The 16,773-nt window shown below is 40.1% G+C and overlaps 1 long non-coding RNA gene and 1 pseudogene across 1 annotated transcript; both read right to left on the reverse strand.

Moving 5' to 3' along the window:
- Nucleotides 1-360: 360 nt before the first annotated feature.
- LOC144371349 (uncharacterized) lies at nt 361-7,745 on the reverse strand. Its single transcript, XR_013431424.1, has 3 exons — nt 6,913-7,745; nt 4,467-4,577; nt 361-537 (listed from the first exon to the last, which is right to left on the reverse strand). It is a non-coding gene; the product is annotated as an uncharacterized LOC144371349 (long non-coding RNA).
- A 5,312-nt stretch (nt 7,746-13,057) lies between these two features.
- On the reverse strand, nt 13,058-16,125 carry LOC144371239 (nuclear receptor subfamily 1 group D member 2-like; annotated as a pseudogene).
- Between the last annotated feature and the right edge of the window lie 648 nt (nt 16,126-16,773).

Genomic DNA, 16,773 nt, shown 5'->3' on the forward strand with positions numbered 1-16,773 from the left:
CAAACAAATGTACTCACCATACAATCCTTGACATTCTATGTCCAGTGTTTTAACACTACCATCCCACTGGAGGGGGGTTAGGAAAGGGTAATATAAACATGCTACAAAACTTCAAGTATCATTTATTTGATTAGTATGTTGAAGGATAAGCTCACTTTGAATGTCATAGTATGAGCAAAACTCAAAATGGTCAGAATCATCCATATTGTTGGTTATCAGGTTGATGTGAACTGGTTTATTTGTACTTCCTCGATTACTGTTATGGCTGAGCATTTTTTATTGGTCTCTTTCTATATATTTTGAAATTGTGTTAGAATAAAATTTTTTCCAGCCATGCAGATCATAATATCATGTTCTTCTCATATTTTTAAGGATCAGCCATTAATCCATTGTTGGTTTTATTATAAAGAATCAGTTGTGAAGCAGAGCTCCATCTTGCAAAAATCTGGTTGAACAAGTGTTCTTTTCTTTCTCTGGATGCCTCTAGCATTCTTAAGTTCTTTTCTTTCTGTTTTTGGTATTTTTTCAGCATCTTCACTTGAAGATAGTCACAAAGATGTAAGAGGAACAAAACAAAAAAGATAAAAAGAAAAATCATGGCACACATGTAGAAAACATGATTTAGAGATTCTTAATTGATCATTTGTACAGAATCCATCCCCAGATTTCTGCATCAGGAAACAGCTAGCCAAGCAAATGCACTGCCATATATGTAAAATCAATGCAATTCAAATCCAAAAATTTGCAAGAACATATTTTTTACATGATACAGGAAATATAAATTTTTCTTTGAAAATGTTTCATGTCACTTCTCCACATAGGATATTGTTGACCCTTGTCACATATTTACTTCAGTGTGACTGTGACTGTATAATATTACTTTTATGAAAAAATCAAGTATTGGGAGGCAGGTATTGGAGTAGGCACCAATTAAGATTCTCTGTAATTATCAAGAATAGGAATCCTGCCAGGTTTTTATCATGGTGCTGGCTGTGAAATTAAACAAAACTAGAAAAGTTGAATATTTTAAAGGTTTAATTGGTAGTCTGCAGAGATGTTGGGTATTCTGTGAGAGAAGTTAAGAACAACTCTACAATTTGTCTTGATCAGATTTCTTGCTGGAGACATTAGAAGTTTTTACTTGAGATCTGTCAAATATGCCAATCAAACCTCCAAGAGGTGATCCCCTAAGATACAGAAGAAAGGATGTGGTTCAATTATGTCCAACATGTGGCACCTTACAGTATTAGTAGGTACTTTGTAGCCATTTGTTACATGAGCCAATATTTTGTTTTGGGAATTTCTTTTTTTTAAGAGAGAGTGAGAGAGGAGAGAGAGAGAGAGAGAATTTTTAATATTTATTTTTTAGTTCTTGGCGGACACAACATCTTTGTTGGTATGTGGTGCTGAGGATCGAACCCGGGCCGCACGCATGCTAGGCGAGCATGCTACCGTTGAGCCACATCCCCAGCCCCCGGGAAATTTCTGATAAGATATTTTTTGTGAATCATCATTAAAGCTTCACAAAGTTTTACTGTATTGGGATTGCACTAATTCACTGAGTCAGGTTTCCATATACCTTTCTTCTATCATTATTCACTGGTTATTGAAAATATTGGTTGCTTGAGACTAGGATGACATTTTCTTAGAGAAAATAAGAAAGGGAATATAAAAACATTGTTGCAAAATAAAAGAATAGCAAATTCTCTGTAAGCTATGGTGTTATTGTGTTATAAAAGTTCCATGAACTGGAAACATTTCAAAGGTCCTGTAAATCAATGATGCTGTACAAATCAGTAGAAAATCTGAACAAGATAATTACAGGGAGATAAATTTGTTTGAAAAGCAGTGTAACTGTTTAGAATGGGCCCATGTGATCCAGAAGCAAGCATGGTCAGGGAGAGGATCCTAAGAGGTCTGGATATGAGAAAGGGAGCATCTGCCTTTTGGCTTCATCTTTTTGTAACAGACCTGCTAACTGATCTGTATCCATTGACAAATTATGAATGCTACCACCTTATTTCATTGCGTCTAATTATATTGGAAGAGAAAATGATAACAGTGTTGTGTTTAGAGATACCAGTTTTATTAAGTAGAGTTAAATTTTTAACCATCCTATGTGTGGATCAAAGATTCTTCTAGATATTTACCTAAATCCATTCTGAGTTTGGAGATGTTTTCCAGGAGTGTGTAAATATCAAAAATCTTCCAGACACTCTTGCCTGTGACCCTCTACAACCATAGATAATTAAGTTACATAGGCTAAAAAGCATTTTTTCATTTTTAAGCTCATGACTCTAAGCTTTGGGGATCATGGCTGGCATTGCAATTATACTCAATTGGTGCAGGAGAAAAAAGTAGACTAGAGTCCTTTTGTGCAATTATTAAGATCACATCTATAACACACTGTCTAGTATTTACAAACTTTTGTTCTGTTCATGACTTTTATATGCAATGCACTTAAGAATAATCTTACAATACATTGAGTCATGTGTGTTGATGGGGCAACTTGAGAAAAGTCAAGAAGCTGTGGGAATGTGCATAGGGTAGCTGGGGTTCTGCTCAGTCTAATTGAAGAGGTTGAAGAGAGGTTGCTGGGAGATTTTGAAAAGCCTGGGTTCACCTGGATAGAAGGGCTGATGCAGATTCTGAGGAATTTGGGAGTTGGGAATTGTTCACCATTTATAACCTGCACAATAACCTCCATGATTCAGCCCAGGAAGGATTGTCTTTTTTGGTGCATATTCCAGGACAATAAGCAAGTCAATGATAATGCTGAAATTACAGTTTACAATAAAATATTTGTCTGAAAATAATTTCTTTCTTTTTAGATTGGTTTCAAAATACAAAATCCAGACTATGATATGGAGAGAAACAGAGAATGTTTGTTGCTAGAAGATGACATGATTTCCCTGTCCAAGGTAACCCCATTTTAGGCACCAGGTTGTCCAGATGAAGTATGACAACAGGGCCACTGAACACATCTTCCCCCAAGCAGGCTCCACTGGAAGGACCTAGCTCCTTTCCTATGGAGACCTGGGGACTTCCCAGTGAAGAGGATGGCTCATGTGACTCTGTGTTCCAAAGGCATTAGAAAACAACTAAGTTGTGCTTCACTGGGTGAAGGGGCCACAGGAAGTGAAAGTTCTCCCAGTTTCAGTCAAACCATCTGCAGTCATCCTGCTTGATCTCTGCAGCATTTTGAGAGGGCCACATTCATAATGGAGAAAAGCTAGCAGAGCAGTCCCTTGCCTTTGTCCTGTGTTGACAGTGTGCAGGGAAAGACACAGCAGCAGCAGAACCAGGAGCTCTCTGGTCATACTAGCTTGTGAAGGACAGTAGCAGAGTGACTGGGGATATTATATTCTACAGCTGCAACAGCCTCAGGATTACCAAGAGAAGCTGCCATTTCAGGACCTACTTCTAATGTCCCAGAAGCATGGGGACTTAGGGCAGCAGGTGCCCTCATTTCTACAACAGCAGAGTTCAGGTTGCCAAGGAATGGAGAGGCCTCAAGTTCTCTGATGCAGTGCACAGCTCCTCCACAAATGGAACTCAGTTCTCTGCCACAGCCTTTTGGGCAGAGTGTCAAAGATATCTGAACATGTCTAGGTGAGCATTCAGATACTGTCGATCTGAATTTTTGAGAAAAACTTCAAAGAGGGCAGTATCTTGAACTTCTCATTTTGAAAACATTTTCACAATTTTGAGCTTTAGGATATGAAGCCCTATGAAGTCATCCAGAGAGTCTCCTGTCTGTCCATCTCCTGCCAACGCAGCTCTGCAGGCTACATCCCTCAAACCACTAGGGGGCACCATTCATACAATGCCAGTGCAGGAGTGGAGGTGCTCTTCCTGAATTCCCAGTTGACTCTTGGGGTATTTTGTGTAGAAGTAGAGGAAGGATAGACTACTCTTTGTCAGCTCTTCCCATTTCACTGTCATAATATTTAATTACAAAACAGTGTATACTGGTTAGGACCATTAAGCAACATCAGGGGTAGTGAAGAAAGCTTGCACTTGTGGTTATTGCCCTTTGCCCACCTCTTGGAATCATTTGTGAAGAGGCTCATATCCTATGTTTGTCATGCTTCTCACATTTAAGTGTGAAATTGTGAAATAATATTAAATGACACAATAAACATGTTTTGTATGAATTTCCATAACATACCCATCTTCATTTTATAAATATCTTCCTTTCTATAATGAGGCTGAATACAGGGGGAGAAATAGCAACACTCCAACCAGGGAAATGTGTTATTTGCACAATCAATCACTTTGTATGGTCACTTGGAATTTATATTGAAGTTGCAGGAGATGCCTTGATCTTCATTCCTCATAACATCCTTGAGAAGTGGGTGTCAATTTTTGTGTGGTGTTTTCTGTGCAGATGGAAAAGCACAGCACAGAAAGCATAGGAGGATTCCTGCCAAAGTCAGCACAGACAGAGGAATAAAGACACTCACCTGGGTTTCTCAGCTCACAGGGGCAGGCAGCCTCCAGCACTTAGCTTGCCTGGGGCTTGCTAAGGTGGAGTAAGATGTCCCACCAGGAGAGGAAGATGCAGGCATCACCTCCTGTGCTTAAGACAACAGTCCTTTGTAAGGCATTGCAAGTGGCCTCACCTCCTCAGGAACTGGTGAGAACCCACATGAAAATGCTTAGCTTTCAGGGAAGAAATGGGACAGTACACATTGGGAAAAGGAAAAGACACTTTTGCTGTTTGGATGGTAACTGCTGAGATGGTAGTGCAGGGAGTATTTAAGTCAGTGCTGAGGTCAAAAATTGACTTTTACACTTCAAGACTTAGAATCCAAGCCAAGACTTTCCCTCAGAGATCCTGTGGCTTAAATAATCAGGATAGATAAGCAGAAGCATTTCCACTTCACTGGGACCCAGGACTTACAGGAAATTACTCTGTTTCATGTCTGATTAGTATGGAAATTGATTTTATAGAGATAGAAGTACACAGACCCCAGACTGAGAGTCCTCCATACCACTACTTCCCACCTCATGCTTGAAACCTGGGCCATACCAACCCTGGGCCTCCAGGGTATCTGGAGCTGAAGGTGATTTTGCCTGCTGGCTGGCTGCTCCCTTGCTATACTCCCATCCTAGAGGGCAACTCTGAGTTTCAAGTGTGTCCACCAATCCCTGCATTGGGGCTACCAATGCAGTCACACTTGGTTAACACAGCAGGGGAGAGAATATGCTAGCCATCCTGGCAAGATTCTAGTTAGAAAAATAAGCCATGTTTAAAGCACACAGACTGTTCAGTTGTTCTCTTTATGCTCTTAAAGTAAACAGAAATAAACAATGAATTGCCTAAAAATTATACTGCACTTGCCCGCATGAGCTGATTGAGTTCTGAGGCTGGGGTGACAAGGATGGGGAATTGATTATTAGCCACACCTGCTAAGTGTGACTATCAACCTGTGGCTGAGCAAGTGAAGTGCCTTTATCACTGTTGGCTCCTGTCTCCAACCTCCTGAGATCCTAAAGATCATATTCTGCCTGGCACAGTGTTGCATGCCAATAATCCCAGCAGTTGGGGAGGCTGAGTCAGATGGATTGCAAGTTCAAAACTTAGCAAGGGCCCTAAGCAACTCAGTGAGACCCTGTCTCAAAATAACAAGTAAAAAGGGTAAGAATGTGGCTCAGTGGGTTCAATCCATGGTACCAAGAAATAATATAAAAAAGTGCTTCTCACTTCCACGATTACAGTCTCTTTGTGTGTCCTGTGTGTTGACTCAATAAATATTCTCAAGACAAAATCCAGGTCCCCCAGAGCCAGAGGGCTCAGGGGCCATCCAAATTAACTCCATAACCTTATGATGAAGATTAAGAGAGATTTCCTAAACTAAAAATGCACTTTGCTGCTTCAGTGAAAATTGCTATACTTATACTCTAAGAAGTTCCAAAAGAATGTGTGGTTATCTCACAGAACAGGCTCCAAGAAGATAAGACACCATGCCTGTGGATTTTCTTTTTAAGAAAAGTGCTCCATTTTATTATAGGGCCTGAAAAAGTTATTTTGGGGTAGGTCCAAAAAGATGGTTGTGGATATACATTTTGTAGGTTATTCTTGATCTTAAGAATACTGGCCACATCTGATGTGATTTTTGCATGAGGTAAACCCATACGTTTACTTAAAAAAAAAAAGGAATGGCATATCTGAAACCTCCAAAACAAGGCATGGATCTCAAGCAGCATCCTGAGCAGATGAGTGTCTTGGCCAATGACTAAGGCCTCCTGCAAGCTCTACAGGCGAGGCTTACTGGAGCCCTGAAGGCCTGCAAATGGAGCTGTAGAGACAAGGAGGTCATCAAGTAGGACAGACACATTAAGCTGTGGTGTTCTGGCTTCCTTTATGTGTGTTTCTACTTTATTTAAAAAAAAAGAAGAAAAGGACTAACAATAACCCTTTTACTTGCAGAAGATTGACTCTGGAGTCTTCCTTAATGAAAAGAGGAGTTTAAACAAAAATAAGCCAGTGAAAAATCCCATGCTTAAATAAAATCTCCACATCTGCATGACCCTGGGCCCTCTCCTGGATTCTCATGTCACTGCCTGCATCCAGTCTGACAGCATAAGCCCAGACACCTTACCCTGAGACACCCAATTCAGAAAGCATGTGAAAGCAGCTCATCAACATGCAAGTGACTGATCCTGCATGAATCTAAGACTCAACTGTGTTAAATAATTCATTGCCACATTTGGAAATCTATTAGGTGCATAGAAGGAGGAAAGTAAGGTCAGCTCTTTTTCAGAGAAATACTTAATATCTCAAGATGTCCCCCTTTAATGTCTGAATATCAATTTTGCTACTGAAAACTGTCTCAGGGTATTTACTTCCAAGGCCCAAGTTAAGGTAAGAAATTAGAAGTAAAAGTTGAAATGAATATAGTTTACCTGAAACCTGGGTCTTAAGCCTTCTTTACAAACCCTGTGGGAGGTAGGCAGCCTACAACTGCACACGTGCAGAGATGGCAGTCTCCTTCTCGTCCAGGGCAGTGCACTTGTACTGAGCAGCACACTGAAGAGAGAGAGAGAGAGAGAGAGAGAGAGAGAGAGAGAGAGAGAGAGAGAGAACCACCCAGACCCAACTCCAGACTGTGCTATCTCGCTTGCTAAGGAATTGTGGAAAATCGACTCCATTCCCAAGCCCCAGTTTTCCCACTGGTAACATAGTGGGTAAGAGGACAGACTCTAGAGCAAGACTGCTTGGGCCCAGATCCCAGCCCTGCCACATACTGCCATGAGATTCAGGCTTTTTACTCAACCTCTTGGAACTGTCCCCTTATAGGTAAAGCAGGGATAAATATACAATTACCAAGGAGTGTTGTTTTGAGGATGAAATGGCTATCTTCATATGTAAACTCCCCATACTTGCTGGCTTCAAGAACATCAAGGGTTAAATGGTCTCTGTACATACAGCCTCTGGACACTCCTGATGTGAGGATGTGGTAGCTACATGGGTCACTGACTGGGCATCTGTTCTAGACAAGCATTATCTGTCTCCTTAACCTTAGCAGTGAGAGTAGAAAAGAAAGGTGAAGGGATGAAGTGACCCACTCCGAGCTTCACAGAGGAAGTGGCAGACCTGGTTTAGAACCTACCAGGGCCTGACTGCACATCCTCACCTCCAATTCAAGTGTTTCCTTTGGTAGGTCACATTTACTGAAGGCACCCCCGTTTTCAGAACTTTCTTCTCTATTCTTCACCACAGCAGTTGAGGCTACAGATTGTCCTAGTTTGCCTCCTAAAACACTCCTGGGGCCCTGACTCTGGGAATCTCAGGTGTATGCACTGGCCCCCACTATCCACTTGGCCTCTCCCAGAGTCTGGATGTCTGTCTGGTGACTCCACTGGCTGAGCCAGGACCCTGCCTCTGGTTAGAGAGGAAAACTGAAGTTTCTAGGACATAGCAGGCCAACACTGGAGGGGTCATTGTTAATATTAAAGTAAAACTGGGCTCTTAATTCTTAAGTTGGACCTCACCTTTTTTTTTTCTGGGATGTTCTTCAACAGCTTTGGAAGGAAATCCTGGAATAAGAAAAAAAAGAAAATCATTAAAGATGTTTATCAATAAGAAACTGCCAGAATGATGCCAGAGATTGAGTATTCCCAGCTGCTGACAGCTCACCTGATAGTAGAGCAAGACTAGGCAACTTATTAGGTTGTACACTTAATTAATTAATTTTCCAGAGCTTCAATCCAATCATTTAGAGAGATTTGTTTTTTTTTAAACTATGATCAAGTTGAAAAATATAATGCTTGTTATTCAGACCTAACCCCTGACAGTGTATTTGGTATTTACATGCTTTCAAATGTTGCCAGAGTATTGAGCATCCTTCCTTTCTTCTCACCCACATTCCTCTCAGGAGCTTTCTGAGTTAACCCAGTGAGCAACCTACACGTGTAGAGGCTGGAACTAATTTGCAACTCACCTGCATTGCTCCATGGAAGATAACAACAAAGATCAAATTGATAAACATGTCAATCAAGGGACAAAGATTTCCACAATTCTGAACACACAGTAAAATCCTTTATCTCCATTCACAACCTCTTCTCATACTACTACACAAATCTTTAGTCATTGGTTATCTAAGGTGCCTTTAAAATACAATCTGTTAACCTGAAGGCAAAAATGACTGTCTCTTTTGACTCATTCTTAATGGAAAATTTCACACACAATAAAAAGTAGGCAAAATAGGATAATTAACCCTCATATATATCAACCCAGAGCCAATCCTGCCCCTTCACTTTCTTGCCTCCTGTATTTAGAAGCAAATCCCAATTAGTATATAATTTTATCAATATATGTTCTACTAAATATCTCTAAAAGTTAAGAAATCTTTTAAGAGTAAGACCTAAAAATTCAAATATGAATGTTTGTTTATATTTAATTTGTACCTTGTACACTGTAATCCAACTTCTCAGCCCGACTGTTTTTGAATTTGATTCAATCTTAATTGGTGTTGTTAGATAAAATACAGAATGCCTACTTAAACTGGGGGCAGAAATATGCAAAAAAAATTATTGTTTATCTGAAATTAAAATTTGGCTTCATTTTTCTGTTCTGTATTTTATTTTCTGTGTGGGCAACCCTAGTGTCCACCTTTCATCCTCTGAGTGCTGAACAGATACATTTTGGATAACTATAAACATGAAACAAAGAATAATATTTAGCTTTCTTGAAAGCTGATGATATTGAACAACAAAGAAGTGTTTAATAAACAGAAAATAATTTTTTAAAAATGGGTCCTTGAAAGACAGGACCCACTATGCATATGGCAAATGAGAGTCCCTCCTGACCAAAGTCCTCCCAAAAGGAGTGTCTGCAAGTACCGAGTTCACCCAGGACTCTGACTGTGAGAAAGACAATGGCACAGCTCTCCACACTACAAGACAGAAGGACCCACAGAGGGAGAAACCTGCAGTCTGTTCTTTTTCTAATCCTGCTCTGAAGTGCAGTCATGGCTCCACTGGCACAGTCAGCCGTCCCATCCACACGAGTTCACAAGTGGTCACAGTCCATTTCTGTTAGAGGCAAGCTTTCCTTATTAAGGTACTAATAAAAGATGTATTCCTTGCAAGCTCTGTTCTCCTCCTAAGACTTTACTTTTCCATTGCTCCTTAACTGAGAATAAACAACATAAAATATTTAAAGTACTGAACATGCCAAAAAAAAAAAATAAAATAAAACAAATAGGGCATAGGAGAACTCCCCTTTAACTAATGCTGTACAAAGGCACATACCAGAAATATTTGGAGACAAATGCCAAGGGAAACTAGAGCAGGATTTAGGATGCAACAATTTGTTTTGCTCAAAGTCCTAAGAGTCATTTTTTTAATTATTTAAAGAATTATTTTGTAAAACTTCAAATTAAAAGTTAATTGATAACAATCTATTAACATATTTCTCTGTAAATTCAATATATTAGAAAATTGCCTTACAGATTGGTTTTTCATTGACTTATTGGCATGATTTTTGGTTCTTTTCTTTTTTCAGTTAGAAATAATATTTATTATCCCCTCCCCCCATGTACATATTACTTCTCAGAAACATGAAGATATTATCCATGTCCTCATCAATTACAGTATGTAGAAAATAAACAACTCATATCCTGTCAACAATATATTTTCTATCTTTTTAAAACAATAGCCATTTTATTTTTATGTTAATTCAAGAATAGTTTCAAGTTTAATTTTTTGGATTAAATCAATACAGTCTTTGTTTACAATTTTCTGACAGAGCCCTCCCCCCACCCCTAAAAATTTCTATATCCTAAGTGATAAAGTCTTATTGTACATTCAGCAAACTCTATATTGGAAAAGAAAAAGAAAAATTGAGATACGTATTTACTCTCGTGCACAGTAATAAATCTAGCTGAGCTTCTACACATTGCTGTGTGATGATGTTTGCAAAAAATAAATCACCTCATCAAATTACAATGGTAATTTCTTAAAATATACATATGAAAGCAATACACTTAATCCAATGAAATTTTCTTCTGATTTTTAAATCTGTAATTAAACTATCACCATAAGGACAAGCTTCATCCCAAGATGTTTCTCCTTACCCTCAGCTATTTCTCTCTGAATCCTGAAGTTCTCTCTCAGATCCCATAGACATATATTAAATGCACAGGGGAAAAATGTTTTAGCTTGCTGACATAATGCCCACATTTAAACTTTAAAATGTAAAATCAGAGTTAAAGCATCACTTAAATTGTACAGTACATTATTAAGCAACAGACTCAGAAGTTCCCTACATTGGTTGTCCTCTTTGCACTTAATAAGTCTGTAACATGACTCAATCAAAGAATGTGCTTGTGATCGGCTGCTTGTGTAACTTTAGAAATAGCAGTTTTATACTGGGCTATTTTCAAATATGAGAAAGGCTATGAGTGGTATATGAACTTTTAATTTTGTTTCCCATTACCTATAGGAGGAATTTATTCAAATAAAATTTTACAAAACAAAATGAGAATCTCTATGCCTACATGTGGATGCATATATGTATATATTAATCCTAACTAAAGTTTTACAAGCAATACTAGCATAGTTCTGGTTACACATTCCTAATGACTTAATGATCTTAAAGATACATGTAATAAAGTGGCTTATGTAAAAGGCAAAATTTAAGAATGTGATCTATGAAATTTTCAATATCACTTCAAAAAGCTGTTTCTATCCCTCATAGAAGAAAACTATGCAACTGTTTATCTTAGGAGAAAATATAAAAAGATAATGCTATTACGTAAGAATTCACAAAACTATAACTGTGTATTCTGTAACCGTCATACTACTTCAGGTAAATCACAGTTGCGGTTCGTGTTGTGTTACAGACATCACCATCACCTTTCCTCTTTTATAATGAGAGGTTTTTTCTTTTTTAAAATTATTTAATGAGTGGCACAGAAATTCAAATCCCAGTAGCAACAAGTTAAACTATATTAAAAAATAAGGAATTCTGTTTGCATAACAGGAAAGTAACAGGCTTAGTGCAGTAAAGTGAGCTCTTAACATTTTACAATTTTATATAATCCAAATATTATAAAGAAGGCATCTCTACCAAAAAAGTCCAATTAATTTCTATTTTTCAGGGAAAAATAAAAACATGAAATTCTAAAACTTTGGCTATTTCTACCACTGCCATGAACAGAGGCTGATCTGAAGTATTTAATAAAACCATAAGACATGTGGATCAAAGTCTCTGACTACACAATTTCTAAGCCTGTAGGTCATATAGTAAATGATTTCAAATTATAGATTAAATCTAATTGACAAAGTCCCTGTAGTGTTATTTTAGGAGGGGAAAAAACACATAAACTAAGGACACACACATATGCAAACACATACAAGCACACATGCAACACAGTAAACAGTTTCCTTAATTAGTTCTCCAGAAAGAACCAAAATTCTTTATCATGTCATCAAGCTGCAGCATGTGTACGAGGGGCAGCAATGCAACCTTACAGCACAAGGTAAGAATCTGGATTTACTTCTAAAGAACTAGTACCTTGAACCAAAGATTTACCAAAGATGAACTCAAAAATACACATTTTTTAAAAAATTGGACTTGATTGCCTGCTGCACTTTTACATAAAGTGTCACTTAAATAAAAATAGAACATGAATTCAATATTCTACCATCTAAACATTTTAGAGCAATGGTTATGTTATCATCAACAAGTAAAATCAACAAGCATCTAATTCGGGTCTTTTAACACCTTTTAAATTTATTGTATGATAAAGTTCTTCATGGTTTAAAATATTGTAAAGAGATATATTTATGTATAACTATTCATATACATACTTTGTACACATATTATGTATTTGATGTATCTATAAACTCTGAATGTATGTATCAGAAGGATACCCACACATATGCAGGAACCCTAAATTGACTGGTGTGATGTGTGAAATTTTTTCCCAGAAATGCTCAGAAATAAGAAAAGAATATTATTATGAATAACTGTAATAGAAAACATTTTACCTTTTTTATATAGTACTTGTATTCCAAGAGGTAAATATGCTTTATAGAGATTTCTTATTATCTCTGTGAGGTTGGGCACTGAGGACACTATCAATTCTCATTTTCCACAACCAAGTACATGCCCAAGTTCATATACTTTAAAAGTGGCAAAGTAAAATACAAACATTAAGCTCTCCCAGCCCCCAAAGTATTTGATAACCAGATCTAACAGTCCTGTGGTGATACCAAGATTTCCAATATTCAACACAACTTCTACCACAAAGGATTGATTTTTTACATCCTCCTGTACTTGTGATCGTGCACTATATGTATATCACAGGGAGAATAAAATGGTTTTTGGTTTTGGCAGATGAAAAAGTCTAACATTTAGTGTGATTATAATCCAGTATAACTTCTCCAGTCTAAGTGTGACACAGCTAATTGGTCCACTGGGGAGATGCAGTCAATGTCTAATCATGGTTGAAGAGTTCCTGATCCAAACAGCTACTGTATGATCACAGAGATAACCTACAATCTTGTATTGTCTTTTTTATCTCCATATAGGGTACACACATATAAATAAGCATTTTAGCACAAAATGTGCAGTTAGCATCAGTTCATGTTCAAATAAACAAAGGCCTTAAGGATGAACTTTGAAGGCCAAGAGCTCCTCAGAGGGCATGTTGTTTAAAGATAGAAGATCTGGAAACTTTAGAAGTAGTTTTGTAAAAATAGAGCCTCGTTTGGATGGTTTTTCATTATTAAGGTCCTTAGTGCATGAATGAGGGTTTCCTGCAAAGCCTCCACAGAGTTGACATTTTCTATTCCAGATTGATCTGCAGATACTAGGACAACTGTGGTAAACAAACTCATCTCTTCATCACTAAGCTGCAGGGCATTTAGCTTCTCACTAAATTCAAACAGAGAGTTTAGCAGATCCCCTGCTCCTACTGAGTGTAAATGATCCACACTATTTCTCTTTTCACTTAAGAAGGTGACAGTATGCTCTTTTGCATCAAATAATGATGCAAACTGTATCATTAAAACCTCAAAAGTCCCAGTGTTTAAAAGGTTGACCTGGTCATGCTGAGAGAGATCTCTGAATCCTGGAGTATGCTTTGCAAATTCCAACACTTCTTTCACTGCTGGAGTGAAGTTCTTGGAAAATTCTTCCCAGATTTTATACCCTGATTTATGTGATCCATAGATGGAGGCTTACTCATTGGACAAACCAGAGGCATCCTCCCTCCAGTGTTGCACAGGTAACTATTCTTGTTCTTATTCTGAGAAAATCCATCTATTGGAACTCCATCACATACTCTGAGTATAAGCATTGGAGAAGTTCATACAATGCCCATTTGCAATACAAATGGCATGCCCATTTGGGAAATGTATTATGTTCCTCCCTTTGTACTGTCCATTGAGATGCTGCTGGCTCTCACTACAAGGAGAATGGCTGTTAAGGCCATTGCCATAATGGTCATGGTTTAAATTTTACCGCTCCATGTTCTTGGGAATCCACTCTCCTCTCTGGGGCCACATGCTCTCAGCTGAGTTTTCTTGCTGCTTTTGATTACACAAAAATGTATCCTTGAGGGCTCCTGTCACCATGCCAATCATCTCTTCCTTTGCAAAATCAGAAGAGGGAAGAGGAGAGCTTTTGATGTTTTCTTTCTCCAACTGGGGGATCGGTCGCAGTTGTTCCTGGGCTGGTAAAGATGTCTGTTCATGATGTTCTACTAATTTGTCATTCTGCAAGTGACCACTGAACTGCTGTTCATCATGATCTTCATCACATTTTGCATTTCAATTAGCCTCCTCTGTTTTTTTTTTTTTACATATACATGATGGAATATTACCCAGCCATAAAGAAGAATGAAATTATGGTATTTGCTGGTAAATGGATGGAACTGAAGGTTGTCATTCTAAGTTTAATAAGGCAGTCTCCAAACACAAAAGGCTGAAAACTCTCTCTGATATGCAGATGTTGACTTACAATGGGCAGGAGTGGGGAGAGTAAGTTCACAGGAGTGGACAGGTAGAATTGGAGGAAAGGAAGGGAGGATGAGATTGGAAAAGACACTAGAATAAATGGGACATCATTTTTATATGTTAATATATTAATATACAACCAGTGTAACTCCACTTCATGTAGAACCACAGGGATGGCAAGTTGTACTCCATGTATGTGTGATACATCGAAATATATTCTACTGTCATGTAAAAAAAATTTGATTTGGGGGCTTGCACCTGTAGCCTCAGCACTCAGGAGGCTGTGTCAGGAAAATCACATGCACTCAGAAGTTTGGGCAACAGAGGAAGACCCTATCTAACATACACACATACACACAGAAAACAAAAAGAACACTTTTGAAAATAGCAAAAACTGGATCAGCAGCATCCCAACAAAGAAAATAGTACAGCCTCCTGGGATGGACTTCAAAAAGATGCCAGAAAGGATAAGAATTAGGATTCTGGCCCCCTGGCTAACTCTTTCTCTGCCCCTCTCACAGCCTTCCACTCAGCTGTGCAGCACTGAGCTGACCACATCCTGCGACTTTACCAAAAAGAAGCAGGAATAATTTCATCTTTTCTCTCTTTTGACTGTGGAGGGCTGGAAATGCATGCTGGAGATAGATGAACAAAACGTGTAACACCAACATCTTGGAAGACCCTGATAAGCAGCAGAGCTCCAGGTTCCAATGCAAGCAGAGGAACAAGCATTCACCCAGACTACCCTCATTTGGAAAGGCGGCACCCTATTTGGTCATGAGAATCTTGGTCAGAGGACACTTAACACATCTGCAAGAGACTCAAAGCCAGTTCTCCAACAAAAGCCAGCTAAGGCCATAGCAGAGTCTGACTCCTCCCTCTTCCATGCACAATGGCCAAGGCTCAAACTGCAGCTCAGAGAGGAAAAAAAGCAAGCCTAAGAAGAATCAGGAAAGGAAGCAAGGATCATGTTCCAATATAAATAAAAATTCATATGAAAGATCCAGGCATTGCTATCAGTGCTAAGAAGGAGCAAAAAGAAAAATTTTGCAACTGTGTAAACTAACATGTCCTGCAAAGAACAGCAAAAAGAACCAGAGGGGCCGCTCCGGGCTCCAGCATCAGCTGGCCCGGGCGAGCAGCCCGACCCAGAGACATACTTCTGCCTGCTCTGGGCTGAGAGGGGGCTGGAGAAAAGGGGAGAGTGAGGAGGTGCGCCCTGGCTTTCTGGGCAGCCCAGCTCCAGCCTGGTATAGCAGTCCTCTCTGCAGTCCTGGACCAAGAAGGACAAGCACAAAGCCATCCAGGGCATGAGGCCTGCCACCTGTGGAAAGAGGGTGTCCCCAACCCACAGCCAGCTTCTTCCCTGTAACATGAAAGTGATAATAACTGACTGCTCCCAGGGCACTGGGCAGGGACTGGGCCAGGAGGCATAGAGCCGAGCTCCACAGTGGGCCCTGCCAGCACAGGTGTCCAGCGGGGTCTGTGTGGAGGGGTGTGTTCCTCAGCTCCTCCAACTGCACTGCAGGAAGCCAGCACCTGCCTCCTGGTGACAGTTCCCAGGCGCTTCAGAGAGGAGGAATGGGGCCGGCACAAGGCGCTTCTCTTAGGACATGGAGTAGCCAGGCCCCTGTTTACCCCAACCCCCATACTCTCCCACCAGGCAGCACTCCTTGCTCAGACAAGGACCTCTGCTGCCCTCAGGACACAGGCTGGTCCTCATCCAGAGTGCCTGAGACCCAGGAGCATGGAGAGGGACTTCCAGTGCTCCGGCTCCTCTGGGAATCTTGGTGTGAAGATGACACAGGCCCAATACCATTCCTTCCCACCCTCTTAGCTGATGACCTCCCCTGTCAGTCTCCCCAGGCCTGGGGGCCAGGGCAGGATGGCCAGGGTGGAATGCAAAATGCGGGTGAGTCCCTACCCGCAGGTGGATCCCAGGGCAGGCCAAGATCCTCCCACCAGGAGCTGGTCCTGGGCCTTCAGCAGCACCATGAAGACCTCACCCCAGGGCTTGCTGTCCCGTGCCTCCCACTGACATCCATGGCCTGAAGAAGAGCCCAGAGGGAGTGGTCCTGGACAGGGCCTGCCAGCAGAGGCTGAACCGAGCATACTTCTCCAACAAGCTGCCACACTCTGGTGAGCAGAGGTCATCTCATCCCAAGGCCAGACCCAGACCCCATCCTCAACCAGCATTTGAAGCTACTATCTCCCATATTCCCAGTGTTCCATGAGACTCTCAGCCCCACCCCACCTAGGAGGAGCGGCTCGTGTTGACTGAAGTGACCTCCGGTCCTA

The sequence above is a fragment of the Ictidomys tridecemlineatus genome, chromosome 16 (assembly GCF_052094955.1).
Source record: "Ictidomys tridecemlineatus isolate mIctTri1 chromosome 16, mIctTri1.hap1, whole genome shotgun sequence".
Classification (NCBI taxonomy): domain Eukaryota; kingdom Metazoa; phylum Chordata; class Mammalia; order Rodentia; family Sciuridae; genus Ictidomys; species Ictidomys tridecemlineatus.